The sequence below is a fragment of the Cupressus sempervirens genome, chromosome 3 (genome assembly GCF_028749045.1).
Source record: "Cupressus sempervirens isolate cs-2001-9-10 chromosome 3, ASM2874904v1, whole genome shotgun sequence".
In the NCBI taxonomy this organism is placed as follows: domain Eukaryota; kingdom Viridiplantae; phylum Streptophyta; class Pinopsida; order Cupressales; family Cupressaceae; genus Cupressus; species Cupressus sempervirens.
In genome coordinates, this window is record NC_143120.1 from 556679881 (window position 1) to 556699856 (window position 19976).

Below are 19976 nucleotides of genomic sequence, written 5' to 3' on the forward strand. Positions count from 1 at the left end.
GTCTTATTCTTCTAGTTCTATGATTGTAGAATAAAAATCTGTATGTCGTAATGCTGCTGAATTTTGTTTAGATCGGTAAATTGCAATCACTTTCCTTTAAGGTTTTAATTGTGGGAAATCAACTATGTCTGTTTCCGCTTTTATGGCATAGTAGTATGCACTTGTATTTGCTGATTAGAAGTTGTACAAGAAACTATTGTATATAGGATGTGCATACTGATCTCAAATGAATTTCTGGGATGCTCTCATTTCCCTTCACACTTCACCCAAATCCTTTCAAAATACATTTTGAACTGTTGTGTTTTGAGTGTTCTTTCAAAACCCATTTTGAACAGTGATTTCAAAGGGCAATCTAATCGAGTCAGTATTTGAGCTTCACTTTTCTCCAGTCACATTGCATTGATTCAATTTGCCACTATTGTTCTCATTAATTGTGGTTGTATTTAACAATACTGCAAAACCATTTAAAAGAATTACAGCCATTACTTTAATAAGAAAAAGCTTAGAAATTGGCTACTTGTGCCATATTGTGATGGCTGCTGCTACCAAGGTTCAAACCCCCTTGGACTTTTGTGATTGCAGGCTTTATGCCCTCGCTAATCCAATGTGCTTGAAAGTTTGACCCTCCATATGCTGTTGGTATTCATGCCAAGTGACTTAGTGCTTTAACTGTACTCTGGATCCCTATTGGGCTAGTGTACTCACGAGCTTTGTGCTTGCAGGCTTTGTGCCCTGTTGAGCTGTTGTGCTCACTGGCCTGGACTATTTGCATTCATGTTGTGTTCACGCAGGGGAAGATGTCAGTGTTTGTAGTCTTGGGCCAGCTTCAAAATTCCCCCTCATATTATTCTGTTCATTATAATACAATCAGGACATATTTTTGTCATTTGTTGTTGAAAATGTTATTTTTGTCATTCACTATTCAAACTGTAATGATATTGATGCATAAACAGTAATTTTAGTCTGAGTTGTCTATAATCTGATTGAATATTGGAGCCCGATAGTGTTGTTACCCAAATAGGTGTTTGTGGAAAGTTGATAATCAGATTTGCATTATTGTTTTAGTTCAAGAGATCCACACACTTTATCCACATAGTCTAGTTGTCTTTATGCCCAAAGTGAATTAGTCCATGGATAGCACAACCAGAGGTCATGCAAACAATACTTGTATTAATGAGAGATTGAGTCGCCCCAATTTTTAAAACCATGGAGCTAAATATTTGATGAATGAGATATCACTCACAAGTGGAGAATAGTCTGCCGCACAATTTAAAGAAGTCACGATGCTTGACTGAATTGAGGATAGAGATTGTTTTGATTATCTCTATCCCTTGCGGATCTTTTTTGTATTGTCACAAAGAACATTGTATAATTAGTAATTACTAAATAATGTGAAGTTCAAAACATTATGTAATATGGGTGTTTGTGTTTGTTCAACAATAAAGCAATTTACTATGCAAGAAATCAGAAGCCTGTTAGTAATTTATTTCACAAATTTTGTTTGTATTGTTAGGCTACCAGTCTATACGCTATTATACAGCAGCATCTTATGACGTGCTCAAATTTTAAGGTGGTGCCAGAGCTTGTCCACTATTGAGTTTGTGGGCTGTAAACTTAACAGAAGCAAGAAGTAAATCCTGCACCTGACATGCACTGCTGTGAAAAATTCAAATTGCTTAATAGTGTGCATAAGAGTCACCTGGTGTGCAGCAGCAGTCCTACAAGGCAACATGAGTAAAATATGATCAGTGCAAGATCCCTTAAATGCAATGCAGGTATGGTGAGAACGGATGTTGAGGTATCAATCTCACATCATTTCTTAGATTTCAGTTATTGTCGCAACTTGTTTAGTATCACTGAAAATGATGCCGATGATATGTGCGTACACCCTACTTTTGTTGTTTAAACACTTTTCTCAAGCAAGATTTGTCAACATACTAATCTCCCCGGGCATATGTCCGTGCATGTGCTGAGATACAGGTGGGCCAGCTTGGTTTTGGCTATGGAGGGACCAAAATGCACCTCCATAACTAAATTGTTTGTATTTTTTAATAAATTAACATTCATTTATAAATTTTAAATTAATTAATAAAAGTGCATTTTGATCTCTGCATAGACAATGCCGGCCAGCTTTTGGTGCTTTATGAGAGATGTCTCATCATCCATCCTTCAAATTATCACCTTCATATCACTAGATTGGACATTTGGGATCACTTCATCAGCCCATCAAAAGATATATATGTATTTTTGTTTAAAATATTTCCGTGTGCTTGGCCTGATACCAAAAACACCAGCTAAACTTGATGGCTATTTAATTTTTTAATTTCTAATCCATGTTTATAGGTTTTTCTTTTGTCATTTCCCAACAAAGTATACACATCATTTGTTGCTTGTACAAATCCTTAAGAAGAATAAGATTTAGGATTAGAGCTGCTTACATTGTAAAAGGCAAGTCAATGTAAAGGTCCTGAAGATTTCAATAATAGAATGTACCAACAAAGTCTAATGAGTCCCTTGAGTCTACAATTGTGGCCAACATAAATCTTCTCATGAAGCACTACAAATCAAGGTGTCAATAATACACCAAGAATTACATCAAACCTCCCTGAAATCATGTAAACCCTTAGTCTAGTCACCATATTGAGAAGTAGCCCCCTAATCTATAGCATTTCAAACCAGGTGTATCTGACAAAGTCAATGCCAGAATCTATATTAAATAATAACAAACCTTATTTCTAGTAGTGATCAATGGTTGCTAGTTAACCCTGGAATTTCTTAGGCATGGGGCTTGTTGGTTCCCAAAATCACAAATTGAAAATCCAAGAGCTTGTTACTTCTCCAATAGGAATACAATCAATTTTGGCCAACGAACGAGAATTGCCTTAATTCCCTTGCACTTTAAGCTCCACTACATCTAGGCGGGTAGACCTTCACCTCAAATGTTGACTTCACAGTTCAAGATTTTTCTATAGCGAATTTAAGCTTTGCAAGTTCTCCGGATGGCAAGGTCCTCAAACTCGATCAAGATGAAACTAAATGTTGAGTGTGCAAATTGATAAATTGTACAAGGTTGTTTAATAATGGATTTGAGGTTTGTAAGTAGAAAGTTATAGATTTTCTAACTTAAAATATAGATCCAATACTTCAATGATAAAAAAATCAGTGCTTTAACTTATTTGGGTAACAGAGTCAACTACAATGAAAATTATAACATACAACTTTATAAAATTCTATGCACATAAACTATAAACAATTTAATGATCTAGATGTGATGGATCAAATATATATACGCAATTCTGAACTAGTCCAAGTTGTGGTTTAACTCCCAAGGTGGAGTAGACAAATTAGATACAAATTCCAAAACAATTAAATATTTCACAATATCTGTGATGATCAAATTTAAAATGCCATACCACTTATTTGACCAAAATTGTTTAAATTTTTTTTAAATGATTATAAAGGACGAATCACCTATAGCAGTTTAAATCTCCATGCCTTCAATAAAGATGAACAAAAGATCTTTTATTTTATTATTAAAATTAAATATTTGAATTCATATTACAAAGTCATTTTATGCTCCTTATTCCTCCTTACGAAAATATATCTCTTGTATAAAATGTTTCTTGGAATATGTCTTTTTGTATACTTTCACTATGGAGTATTCTTTGTTTATATTTTAAATGAAAGTTGTATCTCTAGGCGGGAACACACATCTCTAAGGGCCCATTTGGCAATGGGAATACAAGTGGAATAGGCATATGTAAATTCTTAAAATTTTAAATTCTTCGTTTGGATGCACCAAATCGAAATTGGAATATGAAGTAAAATAGGAATACGTATTCCAATTTTGGCCCAAAAATAAGGTTTTGCAATTCCACCCAAATAGGTGTTATTGGAATACGTATTCCTATTTCACTTTTATTTATTTTAGAAAACATAAATTTTGAGCTCCGCGAATTCTCCATCGAATATTGGCGGAACCAAACAAAAAACAGAAATACGTAGCCCCATTTTCTATTGCACAATAGCTATTCCTATTCCCGTATTCCTATTCCCGCAGCCAAACAGGCTCTAAGGGAAACCTTTCATAACAACAAATTTTAATTTTTAATTGCACCATCTCATGAGCATATTAATAGAGTTGTGGGGCTTTTAGTATTATTGATGGCATCTCTCCAAATAATAATCTTTCTTTTACGAGTTTTAATCTGCCGCTCGTGATCTTGGATAGAATCGATCTTTCTATTGTTGATCGATTGTAATCACCTTCACCCGTAACCAGTCTTCCGACTTGAACATTTTCATATTTCCTCCATCGCATATTGCTCTGTTGGCACTGCTTCAAACTCTCACCGTTGCTTGTCAACACCACATAGTACCTCGGCCCTTCTCACTTGCCATCGTAGATGTCTTTGATGTCGTCAATGCTTAACTTTGTGACTTCTGTATTCATTCACCGTTTATTGCTATTGGATTGGTTGTATCCTATGCTGAGTAGACGGGTTCTTATCTGCTCTTTTCTATTTCATTCTCCTCCCCCAATAATGGCAAGAGTTTCTTGCCCAACTTCCTCTATTTTTCTCACGCAGACTCAAACTAATGAATGTTGATTTCTTGCGTTGGTTGCTCTCAAAATATTTACAGTATCAATATTAATGATGTCTTTCTTATTCTGTATACTTGTAGATTTCCTGTTATTGTATCTTTCACACAATTAGAAATAGACGTGCTTTCTATATGAGACTTGTATCAATACAAGGCTTGGAGACGTCTGTGTGTATGTCCAAATCAAGATCATATTCACAGGCACAAATAGTCACACCAAAGATTTAAAAATGTCAACATCCTCTTCCCTTAGTCACTTCAAATTGACACTTGAATTTCACACACTCCTTAATATCAATCCAGAATAACTCAGAGGTTATATACAACACTAAACCTGATATGATGATTAATTTTGCCCGTTACTCCTATTTTGCAAAGGAGTCATTGTTTCCTTCAGTGGCTTTTTATCACGGGTAATGATGTTTGCATAATGATCATTTTTTGCTTGATGATTTTTTAAAGAAAATGTGTATTGACGTATATCATTTCCTCACAAATTCCAAATTCTCCAACATTTAGTTTCCCTGCTGTTAAACAGCAAAATTTTTACAATGGTTTTAATTAGCTATATGTAAGACTAAGAAAGCTTTATCAACCATGAATCAATGCTCTGTAGGATGCGTTTGTAAATCTGGCTACCACTGCTATAAGACAGTATGTGGAAGTTGGCATGGACAATTATTATTCATGCACTACCTATCAATGATGTTTCCTTTTGTATTTTGGTCTGTAAAGTGCACGAGAGAGGAAGAGTTCATTTATGCTAATCATTTATTACTTTTTCAATAGATCATTAAAGGAAAAACAATCACAAGGCAGTGGTTGAGAAAGTTTCTTTTATCATCAGAAAAATAATTTTACAAGAAGACCTAAGATTCACCTTTCCAATAAGAAAATATCTGGGTTTGATTCTCCTCTCACATATTCATTCTATCTTTTTATTTAGTTGTGACAATTTTGGGATTCCTATGGCATTTAAAATTATTCTTTTCTCCTTAAATCACTCAATTCAACCAGTAGATGAAATCAACTAATAGTTCCATATCCTTTGAATGGAGCTTAGAATGTTGCTATTTCTTCCCTAGAGGTTCACTTTGCATATATCAGCCTACCAATAAAATTTGATTATAAGGTCAAGTCAATCTTTGAAGATATTGTGAATGCAGTTTTCAGAATTATTGGCGTTGAAAAGTTTTTGATAATTTCTGAGGAAGCAATTGAATTCAGATATTCATACAAATCCTCACAGATCAAAGGTTTTGTTGAGCACAACAAGTCTACATCAGCCGTACAGCCTGTAAGTTAAGAGGACAAAACTATTGCTGATTGTAGTCCATATCAGTGAGTTTGTAGGCATGATCAAAGGGAAATATACTTGTTGTAGCAGATTGATGAGTTTAAGTGCATTTTCAATTAGAATTTGGAGTTAAGAATGAAACCCCAGTCGCATACTTCATCTGTGCATCACTGGAAAGACTGACTTTCTATATAGGGACCCAATTTGGGATTCAAAATTAGTCATTCTCAGCCCAAAACTGTTGCACAGGGGCAGATTGAATCTCTAGTGGAGCAGATTGGTAGTTTTTAGAGACCCAAGATAGCACTCATCAGTTGTACTGTTCTTCTTGATCAAGACTGATGTCGCCATTGCTGACTCCCAGCAAAAAAAAACATTAAAGTTCTAAGCAATTATATAGCTTCAGATTTCAGTCATTTAGAGGCCTTCCTAGTACAAATTTCATGTGTAATTGAATTGGGAAATAAAGTTCAAAGTGCATTTGAGTTACTAGCAATATTTTCAATTGTATTTTCATAATAGATTTTCTTAGCATTATTTTCAGAATATTTTTGAGGTGTTCTTTTAGTTTAGCTAGCTTGGATATCTCAGATTTTAAGCATTTTCTCTAAACCAAGTAAAAATACAAAAAAATAAATAAAAATCTCATCATATCCCCCAAAAATTGTATCTCACTAGTCAAAACTGAGTTCTGCAATCAAACCACATCATTCCAAGCCATGCACCCAATTGGTATCTTTTAGAATAGATATGTTAGTCCTTATCCTTAGATCCATTGGTATATGTATTTATCCTTATCCGTGGATGAAAGCATACTAAGCATAGTGAGGCTAGTTCCACTTTTGTTTGACATGAGTAGAGATGTGTATGTATGTCATTGCTCTTATCTTATAGTGTTTGGTGAGCTACTGTGTGTGGTCATCAAGTACTGTGATATGCTTTCACCCAATGTGTAAGGGGAGGTGTTGGGGATTAGTGTTCACAGTGGTGTTAGAAATATTGCTTCGTAGGATGCATATAATAATTCTTTTGTAGGTTTGTTAAATAGGTTGTATAATAAGTGGTAGAAATTTTAGAAATAGTGCATCGTAGGATGCATATAATAATTCTTTTGTAGGTTTGTTAAATAGGTTGTATAATAAGTGGTAGAAATTTTAGAAATATTGCATCATAGGATGCATATAATAATTCTTTTGTAGGTTTGTTAAATAGGTTGTATAATAAGTGGTAGAAATTGAGCTGTTAAAATAACTCAATATAATTAAGGAGGTTGTTTTGGAAGTTTATTATAAAACAGGATCAATGAATCCTATAAATATATATGAGATTTTATTGGGAAATTGATAAACATGAAATCATTTGTGTTCAATTTTTTGTAGCTTCTATCTAGCTCACTTTAAATTTGCTTACAAGAACTGGGCTTATACTGTTATCTCATGTGGTCCTTGCATATGTTAACCATTCTAATAGATCAATTTTAGTATTTATGAAATAATATCATTTCTTTTTTCCTTTTTGTGATTTCAAAATTCAAATATATTTTGCATCGAGGACATTTGCATATTGAAAGGTTAATTAGTTATGAATAATTGGTTTTAACCCTTGACCTTCTCTTTCAGTTTTCTTTGTTAAAATTTGTTTCTCGTTCTTTAAATATCATTGTTCCCATTCTATCTAAGCATATCAAAAAATAAAGAAATATTGCTTTGATGGATGCTGGAAATGCATTTCTAGATGTTTGGACATTAAACCGTGTGATGCCTTTATTGCAACTACCCGAACCATACAATTTTATCCTTGGTTTTTAGTTCTACCGGCAACATATTTAATAGCTCAAACAATTACCAATTATATTTTGAAAGGCTTCCTTATATTAAAGATATGATTGTATAATTCATCCTTGATAAATTGGTTGCAGATTCTGTTTTGCATAGTTTAGTTATGCAATAGCTAAATATTATCAATGATCACTAGTGATTTTTTTCCTTTACAATATATAATATGACAGATCAGCTGCATATTTTCTTTTACATAATTTAGAAATTCATATACAAGAACAAATTAGATAATACAGGATATTGATGAGCATCTTTTGATTGTTAACTTTTAGGGGTCATGTCCAAACCATGGCAGAGAAAATTTCTCCTTTTATGGCACCATATTGATTGTGCCCAGTGGTGGTCCTATGAATCAGGTTAAATGTGAGAAGTAAGATTTCAAACTATGATACTTTTCAATCTTTTTATTCAAGAAAATGAAATTTTGCTTCAGTTTCTTAAAGATTTGTTCATTCTCGATCATGAATATAGATGGGCAATTCATTTGAAGTATCTCTAATGTTTCTATGTTGTAAATTTGTAATGCATCTGTTAAAAGTTCAAATTAATGTCATATGGTCTTTAAGATAGTTTTGAATGGTTTTGGTTCAAATATGAATGTTAATCCCTGTTAAGGATCCATTGAGGGATAAAGCATATGGAATTGATCATCCATACTTTCTAACAAATACATTTACATAGTTTATTTTGAAATTCTCTAATGTCTAATTCTTTCTTTTTGTCATACCAGTTGTGGCACAATGATGTTGTATAACTCGGAAACACGCTTGATAACATTGGCCCCAAAGAAGACAAAAGGTTCCAAGGTGTGTTCTAGATATGGTGGTTTCATTGTCAATAGCATTCCAAAATGGGGAAAATATGAAATAAAATATGCAATTACACTCATATATTTTTCCCTTTTGGTGAAAACTGGGTTGGTTTTTTTCCTTGAATGAGTCTTTAAAATGGTCTATAAGGGTCTGTTTGGTTCGTGGAATTTAAAAAACCTGGATTTCTACAAACCTTGGTTTAGCCAAATCAAGGTTTTGCAAATCTTCATTCCGATTTTTGGGATTTTACTTGAACCGTTTGTTTCACTCGAAAGATGTGTGTGAAGACACATTTTTATGCGTAAGCTTGGAGTTGAAGGCAAATTTCAAAAAGTAGTCCAATCTATTGTTTTTACACTCCTTAAAAAACATAACCAGGTTTTGATTTTCAATTCCTACTTGCTAGTAGGAAGTTGGAAAATCTGGTTTTGAGGCAAAATTGGAAGTCCGGTAAGCTAATTCCATTTTGCCAATTTTGAAACAAATTCAAAAATTTTCAAATCCGGATTTTGAAAAGGCCAATTCCTATCATCTTCTAGGAACCAAATGGACCCTAAAGGTTTCTTGTATGTGGATATTTTTTTTTCTTATTTGTTGTTGTCTTCTATGTCAAAAATCAAGAGCAAAGTCTATTTTATATGATATTAAATCAATGTCATTATGCTTTTAAGTGAGACCTCCTAGGTGGATGTGCTTTATCATACTTTCACTTATAATTTGATTCAACATTTTCTTGAGAACTCATACAATTGACAATTATTCCTTTGTTTTTTTAATTTTTTTTTTTAAATAATGAAAAGTGTCTTTAATTGAAGGGGAAAATATACTTCAGTTTTTGGTGGTTCTTGGTCACAATATTGCAGACAAATAACTAGGCTAGTTTGTTGCCCTTGTCAGGATTTTTGGTAATCTAGTAATCAGCTAATTTTCTCTTGCTTGCTAAATTCAAAAATGTGTTTTACTGCTTCATCACACTACAAATGAGCTCCTACCTATCATCCCATTAGCATAGTGCATCAACAAACTTTTTCTATCTTCATTACATTATGCATAGTTGATAGTAAGTTGTTGGGTTGTGCAAGTTGCTATAGTGTATGTCATGGTTACATAAACTGTCTGTTATTATCTTTGTGATGGGTGCAATAGATCTTTAGAAACATTTGATATTTGTATCCCATTAGCCCATTATCTTAATGCACTAACATTGCTTTTCTATATTTGTTGCAAAATACATTATTAATAGTAAATTGTTCGGTAGGTGCAAGTTTCTATTGTGTATGTCATGCTTACATTACCCAACAGTTGTTGTCTTTGTGATATGTGCATACACTAGGTAGGTCTTTAAAAAAAATTATATATTAGTATCCCATTAACCCATTAGTCGACTTTGTCTTTCTAGCCCATTTGCCCATTAGCAAAGTGCACCGACATTGCTTTTCTTACTTTGTTGCACTAAGCATAGTTGATAGTAATCTATTGGGTAGGTGCAAATTGCTATTGTGTATGTCATGCTTACATAACCCAACTGTTATTGCCTTTTTGATGAGTGCATATGCCAGGTAGGTCCATACAAAAATTTGATACTTGAAACCTATTAACCCATTAACCAACCTCGTCTTTGTAGCCCAATAGTGAAATGCACCGACATTGCTTTTCCATCTTTGTTGCACTATGCATTGTTGATAGTAAGCTGATGGGTAGGTAGAATTTTCCATTATGTATGTCATGCCTACAAAACCCAACAGTTATTATCTTTGTGATGCGTGCATATGCTAGGTAGGACTTTACAAAAATTATATGTTTGTATACCATTAGCCCATTAGTCAACCTTTTCTTTGTAGCCCATTAGTCCATTAGCGCAATGCATTAACATTGCTTTTCTATATTTGTTGCACTATGCATAGTTAATAGTAAGTTGTTGGGTAGGTGCAAATTGCTATTGTGTTTGTCATGCTTACATAACCCAACTATTATTTTCTTTGTGATGCATACGTACATATGCTAGTTAGGTCCATACAAAAATTTGATACTTGTAGCACACTAGCTCATTAACTGACCTCATCTTTGTAGCCTAATAACGAAATGCACCGACATTGCCTTTCTATCTTTGTTGCATTATGCATTGTTGATAGTAAGCTGATGGGTAGGTGGAATTTGCTATTATGTATGTCATGCTTACATAACCCAACAGTTCTTGCTTGTGTGATGTGTGCATATGCTAGGTAGGCCTTTACAAAAATTATATCTTTGTAACCCATTAGCCCATTAGTTGATCTTATCTACATAGCCCATTAGCCCATTAGTGAATTACACTGACATTGCTTTTCTATCTTCATTGCACTATGCATATTTGATAGTAAGTTCTTGGGTAGGTGCAAATTGCTATTATGCATTGCATGCTTACATAACTCAACTATTATTACCTTTGTGATGCATGCATATGCCAATTAGGTCCATACAAAAATTTGATACTTATAGCCCATTAGCCCATTAAAGGACCTCATCTTTGTAGCCCAATAGTGAAATGCACCAACATTGTTTTTCTATCATCACTGCATGATGCATAGTTGATAGCAAGTTGTTGGGTAGATGCAAATTGCTATTGTGTATGTCATACTTACATAACCCAATTGTTATTGTCTTTGTGATGCATGCATATGCCAGGTAGGTATATACAAAAATTTGATAGTTGTAGCCCAATAACGAAATGTACTAACATTTCTTTTCTATCTTCGTTGCACTATGCATTGTTGATAGTAAGTTGATGGGTAGGTGGAATTTGCTATTATATATGTCATGCTTACATAAACCAAAAGTTATTGTCTTTGTGATGCGTGCATACACTAGGTAGCTCTTACAAAAATTATATATTAGTATCCCATTAGGCCATTAGTCTACCTTGTCTTTGTAGCTCATTAGTCCATTAGCGCAATGCATCAACATTGCTTTTCAATATTTGTTGCACCATGCATAGTTGATAGTAAGCTATTGGGTAGGTAAATTGCTATTGTGTATGTCATTCTTATATAGTCCAACTGTTATGATCTTTGTGATGCATGCATACATCAGGTAGGTCCATACCAAAAATTTGATACTTGTAGCCCATTAGCTCATTAACCGACTCCATTTTTGTAGCCCAATAACAAAATGCACTGACATTGCTTTTCTATCTTCGTTACATTGTGCATTGTTGATAGTAAGCTGATAGGTAGGTGGAATTCACTATTATGTATGTTGGGCTTACATAACCCAACAGTTATTATCTTTGTGATGCATGCATATGCTAGGTAGGTCTTTACAAAAATTATATATTAGTATCCCATTAGCCCGTTACTCAACCTTGTCTTTGTAGCCCATTAGCCCATTAGCACAGTGCACCGACATTGCTTTTCTATCTTCATTGCACTATGCATAGTTGATAGTAAACTATCAGGTAGGTGCAAATTGCTATTGTGTATGTCATGCTTACAAAACCCAACTGTTATTGTCTTTGTGATGCGTGCATATGCCAAGTAGGTCCATACAAAAAATTTATACTTGTATCCCATTAGCCCATTAACCGACCTTGTCTTTGTAGCCCAATAGCAGAATGCACTGACATTGCTTTTCTATGTTCGTTGCACTATGCATTGTTGATAGTAAGCCGATGGGCAAGTGGAATTTTCTTTTATTTATGTCATGCTTACATAACCCAAAAATTATTGTCTTTGTGATGCGTGCATAAGCTAGGTAGGTTTTCCAAAAAATATAAGTATCCCATTAGCCCATTAGTCGACCTTGTCTCTTTAGCCCATCAGCCCATTAGCGTAGTGCACTGAAATTTTTTTTCTATCTTCGTTGCACTATGCATAGTTGATAGTAAGTTGTTGGGTAGGTGCAAATTGCTATTGTGTATGTCATGCTTACATAACCCAACTGTTATTGTCTTTGCAATGTATGCATACGCTAGGTAGGTCCATTCAAAAATTTGATACTTGTAGCCCATTAGCCCATTAACCAACCTCTTCTTTGTAGCCCAATAGCAAAATGCAGCAACATTTCTTTTCTATCTTCGTCGCACTATGCATTGTTGATAGTAAGCTGATGGGTAGGTGGAACTTGCTATGATGTATGTCATGCTTACATAACTCAACGGTTATTGATTTTGTGATGCGTACAAATGTTAAGTAGGTCTTTACAAAAATTATATTTTTGTATTCTATTAGCCTATTAGCCCATCAACCGACTTCGTCTTTATAGCCCAATAGCGAAATACATCAACAATGCTTTTTTGTCTTCGTTGTACTATTGATTATTGGTAATAAGCTGATGGGTAGGTGGAAGTCCCCATTGTGTATGTCATGCTTACATAACCCAAGTATTCTTTTCTTTGAGATGCGTGCATACTCCAAGTTGCTCCCTACAAAAACTTAATATTTGTAGCCCATTAGCCCATTAGTTGACCTTGTCTTTGTAGCCCATTGGCCCATTAACACAATGCATTGACATTACTTTTCTATCTTCATTGCACTATGTATAGTTGATAGTAAATTGTTGGGTAGGTGCAAATTGCTATTGTGATGTCATGCATATAACCCAACTATTATTGTTTTTGTTGATGCGTGCATACTCTTGGTTAGTCCTTTCAAAAAATTGATATTTTTAGCCCATTAGCCTATTAGTTGATTTCGTCTTTCAAGCCAATTAGCCCTTTAGTGTAGTGCATCGATAATTTGTTTCTATCTTCTTTACATTATGCATAGTTGATAGTAAGTGGATGGGTAGGTTGAATTTGCTATTGTGTATTTCATACTTACATAACCCAACAGTTATTGTCTTTACAAAAATTATATATTAGTCCACCTCATCTTTGTAGCGCATTAGCCTGTTAATGCAATGCACTCACATTGTTTTTCTATTTTCGTTGCACTATGTGTAGTTGATAGTAAGTTGTTGGGTAGGTGGAAGTTGATATTGTGTATATCATTCTTACATAACCCAACTCTTATTGTCTTTGTGATGCATGCAAACACCATCTAGGTCATTACGAAAATTTGACATTTGTATTCCATTAGACCATTAGTTGACCTCATCTTTGCATCTCTTTAGTCAATTAGCTCAATGCACCAAGATTGCTTTTCTATGTCCCAACCCAACAATTATTGTCATTGTGATGCATGCATATGCTAGGTAGGTCTTTACAAAAATTATATATATTAGTATCCCATTAGCCCATTAGTTGACTTTGTCTTTGTAGCCAATTTTCCCATTAGCACAGTGCACCGACAATGCTTTTCTTACTTTGTTGCACTATGCATAGTTGATAGTAAGTTGTTGGGTAGGTGCAAATTGCTATTGTATTTCATGCTTACATAACCCAACTATTATTGTCTTTTTGATGTGTGCCTACGCTAGGTAGGTCCATACAAAAATTTGATACTTGTAGCCAATTAGCCCATTAACTGACCTCGTCTTTGTAGCCCAATAGCGAAATGCACTGATATTTTTTTTCTATCTTTACTGCACTATGCATTGTTGATAGTAAGCTGATGGGTAGGTGGAATTTTTTATTATGTATGTCATGCTTATATAACCCAACAGCTATTGTTTGTGTGATGCCTATATATGCTAGATAGGTCTTTCCAAAAATTATATTTTTTTATCCCATTAGCCCATTAGTTGACCTTGTCTATGTATCCCATTAGCCCATTAGTGTAGTGCACCAACATTGTTTTTCTATCTTCGTTGCACTATGCATACTTGATAGTAAGTTGTTGGGTAGGTGCAAATTGCTATTGTGTATTACATGCTTGCATAACTCAAGTGTTATTGTCTTTCTAATAGGTGCATATGCCAGGTAAGTACATACAAAAATTTGATACTTGTAACCCATTAGCCCATTAAGGGACCTTGTCTTTGTATCCCAATAGTGAAATGTACCGAGATTACTTTTCTATCTTCGTTGCACGATGTATAGTTGATAGTAAGCTATTGGGTAGGTGCAAATTGCTATTGTGTATGTCATACTTACATAACCCAACTGTTATTGTCTTTGTGATGTGTGCATACGCTAGGTAGGTACATACAAAAAATTGATAGTTGTAGCCCATTAACCCATTAACCGACTTCATCTTTGTAGCCTAGTAGAAAAATGCACCGACATTGGTTTTCTATCTTCGTTGCACTATGCCTTGTTGATAGTAAGTTGATCGGTAGGTGGATGCATAGTTGATAGTAAGTTGATCGGTAGGTGGATGCATAGTTGATAGTAAGCTATTGGGTAGGTGCAAATTGCTATTGTGTATGTCATACTTATATAACCCAACTATTATTGTCTTTGTGATGCGTGCATACGCTAGGTAGGTACATACAAAAGATTGATAGTTGTAGCCCATTAACCCATTAACCAACTTCGTCTTTGTAGCCTAGTAGAAAAATGCATCGACTTTGGTTTTCTATCTTCGTTGCACTATGCATTGTTGGTAGTAAACTGATCGGTAGGTGGAATTTTCTATTATGTATGTCATGCTTACATAAACGAACAGTTATTGACTTTGTGATGCATGTATATGCTAGGTAGGTCTTTACAAAAATTATATATTAGTATCCCATTAGCCTATTAGTCGACCTTGTCGTTATAGCCCATTAGTCCATTAGCACAATGCATCGACGTTGCTTTTCTATATTTGTTGCACCATGCATAGTTGATAGTAAGTTGTTGGGTAGGTGGAAATTGCTATTGTGATAACCCAACTGTTATTGTCTTTGTGATGTGTGAATACGCCAGGTGGTCCATACAAAAATTTGATACTTGTAGCCCATTAGCCCATTAACCTACTTCATTTTTTTAGCCCAATAGCGAAATGCACCAACATTTCTTTTCTAGCTTTGTTGTACTATGCATTGTTGATAGTAAGCTGAAGGGTAGGTGGAATTTGTTATTATGTATGTAATGCTTACATAATCCAACAATTATTGTCTTTGTGATGTGTGCATATGCTAGGTAGATCTTTACAAAAATTATATATTAGTATCCCATTAGCCCATTAGTCGACCTTTTCTTTGTAGACCATTAGCTCATTAGCACAGTGCACCGACATTTCTTTTCCTTTCTTTGTTGCACTATGCATAGTTGATAGTAAGTCGTTAGGTAGGTGCAAATTGATATTGTGTGTCATGCATACATAACCCAATTGTTATTGTCTTTGTGATGCATGCATACGCTAGGTAGGTCCATACAAAAAAATTATACTTATAGCCCATTAGCCCATTAACCAACCTTGTTTTTGTAGCCCAATAGAAAAAGGCACCGACATTGCTTTTCTATCTTGTTTGCAGCATGCATTGTTGATAGTAGGCTGGTGGGTAGGTGGAACTCGGTATGATGCGTGCATACACTAGGTAGGTCTTTACAAAAAATATGTATTTGTATCCCATTAGCCTATTAGCCCATTAAGAAACCTTGTCTTTGTAGCCCAATAGCAAAATACACCGACATTGCTTTTTTGTCTTCGTTGCACTATTGATTATTGGTAATAAGCTAATGGGTAGGTGGAAGTGTCCATTGTGTATGTCATGCTTACATAACCCAAGTATTCTTTTCTTTGAGATATGTGCATATGCCAAGTTGGTCATTACAAAAACTTAATATTTGTAGCCCATTAGCCAACCTCATCTTTGTAGCCCATTAGCCCATTAACGCAATGCACTAACATTGCTTTTCTATCTTCATTGCACTATACATAGTTGATAGTAAGTTGTTGGGTAGGTGCAAATTGCTATTGTGTATGTCATGCATACATAACCCAATTGTTATTTTCTTTGTGATGTGTGCATACGCCAGGTAAGTCCATTCAAAAATTTGATACTTGTAACCCATTAGCCCATTAACCAACCTCATTTTTGTAGCCTAATAGTGAAAAGCACCAACATTGCTTTTCTATCTTCCTTGTACTATGCATAGTTTATAGTAAGCTGTTGGGTAGGTGCAAATTGCTATTGTATATGTCATGCTTACATAACCCAACTATAATTGTCTTTGTTTGTGTGTATACGTCAGGTAGGTCTATAAAAAATTGGATACTTGTAGCCCATTAGCCCATTAACCAACCTCGCCTTTGTAGCCCAATAGCCAAATGCACCGAAATTGCTTTTCTATCTTCGTTGCAATATGCATTGTTGATAGTAAGCTAATGGGTAAGTGAAAATTGTTATTGTGTATGTCTTGCTTACATAACCCAACTGTTCTTTTATTTGAGATGTGTGCATATGCCAGGTTGGTCCCTACAAAAATTTAATATTTGTAGCCCATTAGCCTATTAGTCGACCTGGTGTATCCACACATCAAAAATAAAATAACAATTGGGTTATGTAAGTATGACATACACAATAGCAACTTACACTTACTCAACAACTTACTATTAATTATGCTTAGAGCAATGAAGATGGAAAAGAAATGTTGATGCATTCCGATAATGGACTACAAATACTAAATAGGTTAGATGAAGCAAGTTGATTAGAAACAAGATACCATACTAACCAATTAGCTATTCATGACAGTTTGTTATTTTTTTTCTTATAAAACGATAGTTTCCAATAGGCTTACTTTGCTCAATCATTGGTAAAATTTAATGCAAATCAAAACATTGATTGAAAACACACAACCCCAAGAGAACTTGATACAATAGCATAAAATGGAAGGGAGATAGGACACGTGTGTAGGAAAAATATTTAACATTATCTATCTATAACCTCAATTATGGTATATACTTTTGATAGTTGTAAAGGATGTTTAGGAATGTCGCTCGATTCACTCGTGAGGGTTTATGATACAAAAGGACTGATAAGGATGCATAAAAAATATTTAGAGGATTCCATTTCCATGCCAATTACATCCAAACAATTAGAATCCAGAACTACATATCCAATGGGAGCAGTTCAAGGATCTTGATCCTGTGGATACGAGTATGTAGGCAGCCTGGTAGGTGAAGAGATACCTCTAGCATGCAAAGGCCTTGGACATAGTTAGGTAATATTTAATCATTATCATCACACTATAAGTTAACAAAGACAATAACAGTTACACATGAGATTCATAATTGCAACTTGCACCTACCCACTAGCTTAAACTATCAACTATGCATAGTGCAACGAACATAGAAAAACAATATTAGTGCATTGTGCTAATGAGCTAATGACTTATAAGGATGAGGTTGGCTAATGGGCTAATGGGATACAAATATCATTTTTTTGTAAAAATCAACTGATTTATGCATGCATCACAAGGACAATAACAGGTGGGCTATTTAAGAATGACATTGACAACAACAACTGGCACCTACCCAACAAGTTACTATCAACTATGTATGGTGCAAGAGAGATAGAAAAGCAATGTCAGTACATTGTGTTGATGGGCCGTTGGGCTACAAATATCAAGTTTTAATTTATAAACGCACAAGGCCCTACTAGCTTTGGGAATACTCTTCAACAAGTTAACCAACAAACGGCAATAATACACCAAGTTATTGATCCTTCCAATCACTATGTTCCTCACCCAAACAACCTTCGCTCCTAGATTCTTTCATAGGAGAGAAAACAAAACAATTCTAGATGTCAATAAGATCTCCAAACCAAGAATCTATCGAGATACACATTTTTTAAGAACCTACAAGGCATATGCATGGATCGTAAATACAATAACACTTGGGTTATGTAATCATGATATACACAATAGCAACATACACCTACATAAGAGCTTACTATCAACTATGCATAGTCCAACGAAGATGAAAAAAAAATGTCGGTGCACTATGCTAATGGGCTACAAATATCATGTTTTAGTTTACAAAGACACAAGGTCCCACCCCTATCAAAATACTTACTATCAAGTAACGCAAAATACAACAAAGATAGAAAAACAATGTTTGTGCATTACATAGTGCAATGAAGATAGGAAAACAATTTTTGTGCAATGTGTTAATGGGTTCATGGGTTAAATAGAAGTAGTTGACTAATGGGATAATAAGCTACGAATGTTAAGTTTTAGTAAGGACTTACATGGTGTATGCACGCATCACAAGGAAAATAATAGTTGGGTAATGTAACGACATACACAATAGAAAATTGCACCCCAACAACTTACTATCAACTATGCATATTGCAATGAAGATTGAAAAGCAATGTCGTTGCATTGTGCTAATGGGCTACAAAGACAAAGTCGGCTAATGGGCTAATGGACTACACATATCATGTTTTGTTAATGACCTACTTAGCTAATACACACATGATAAAGAGAATAATAGTTGGATTATGTAAGCATGACATACACAATAACATCTTTCGCATGCCCAACAAATTACTATGAACTATGCATAGTGCAATGAAGATTAAGAAGCAATGTTAGTGCATCACATTAATGGGCTATCAAGATGAGGTCAGCTATTAGGCTAATGGGCTACAAATATCAAGTTTTTGTAAGGACCTAACACACACACACACACACACACACACACACACATATATATATTCATCAAAAAGACAATAACAATTGAGTTATGTAAGCATGACGTACACAATAGTAACTTGCACCTACCCAACAACTTACTATCAACTATACATAGTGTAGTAAAGATAGGAAAGCAATGTCAGTGCATTGTGCTAATCAGCTAATGGGAAACAAAAAGGAGGTTGACTAATGGGTTACAAATATCAAGTATTTCCAAAAAACCTCAACTAAACATGATAAGGTGAATCAATTTTTCTTCACAGTGAACATTATGTGTCACCGCTATCTCATGTTGAGAGCAACGAAAAGGACTTCGCAGCTTCATCCCTCTTTGAGGGAGACCTACTACCTGTGCCACCCTTGATTCACACCACACTTACGCTCCAAGGTTACCCTTCAGCTTGGATCCATGTCTTGCCTAGACCAAAACCATGCTAGTAGGAACATCACATAGCATAGCCCCAATTTTGCACCTCGGCTCAACTCCACACCTTGCCTATACCACAACCATGCTAGAGGGAACATCTCATAACTTAGCCCTATTGGATGCACCTTGGATTGATCCTATGACAAGATCCTACATCAAATTGACACAAGGCTTGACCTATACCACCCCTATGTCTAGTAAAATTAGTTTGAAAGTAGATGATTAATTTTCCTATTGACCTTTTTCTATGTTATGGAGTTAGGTTATAAGATATCATTCATTATATCATGCACTCTTTTATCTTGCTAGAAAACTAAATAGGTTAGATGAAGCAACATGTTTAAGAAAAAGATACCTTGCTAACCAATTAGCTACTCATGAAAATTTTTTATTATTAGTTTTCTTATAAAATGATAGTTTCCAATAGGCTGAGTTTGCCAAACCTTTGGTAAAATTTAATGAAAATCAAAACATTGACTGAAAACACACAACCCCTAGAGAACTTGATACAATA

General features: G+C 34.6%; 1 long non-coding RNA gene across 1 annotated transcript in view; it reads left to right on the forward strand.

The window, feature by feature from the left end:
* The first annotated feature begins 8010 nt into the window (after positions 1-8010).
* Positions 8011-19976, forward strand: part of LOC149567634 (uncharacterized) — a 52545-nt gene continuing 40579 nt past the window's right edge. The window contains exon 1 of the long non-coding RNA XR_016361641.1: positions 8011-8110. This is a non-coding gene — a long non-coding RNA (uncharacterized LOC149567634). The remainder of the gene's footprint in view (positions 8111-19976) is intronic.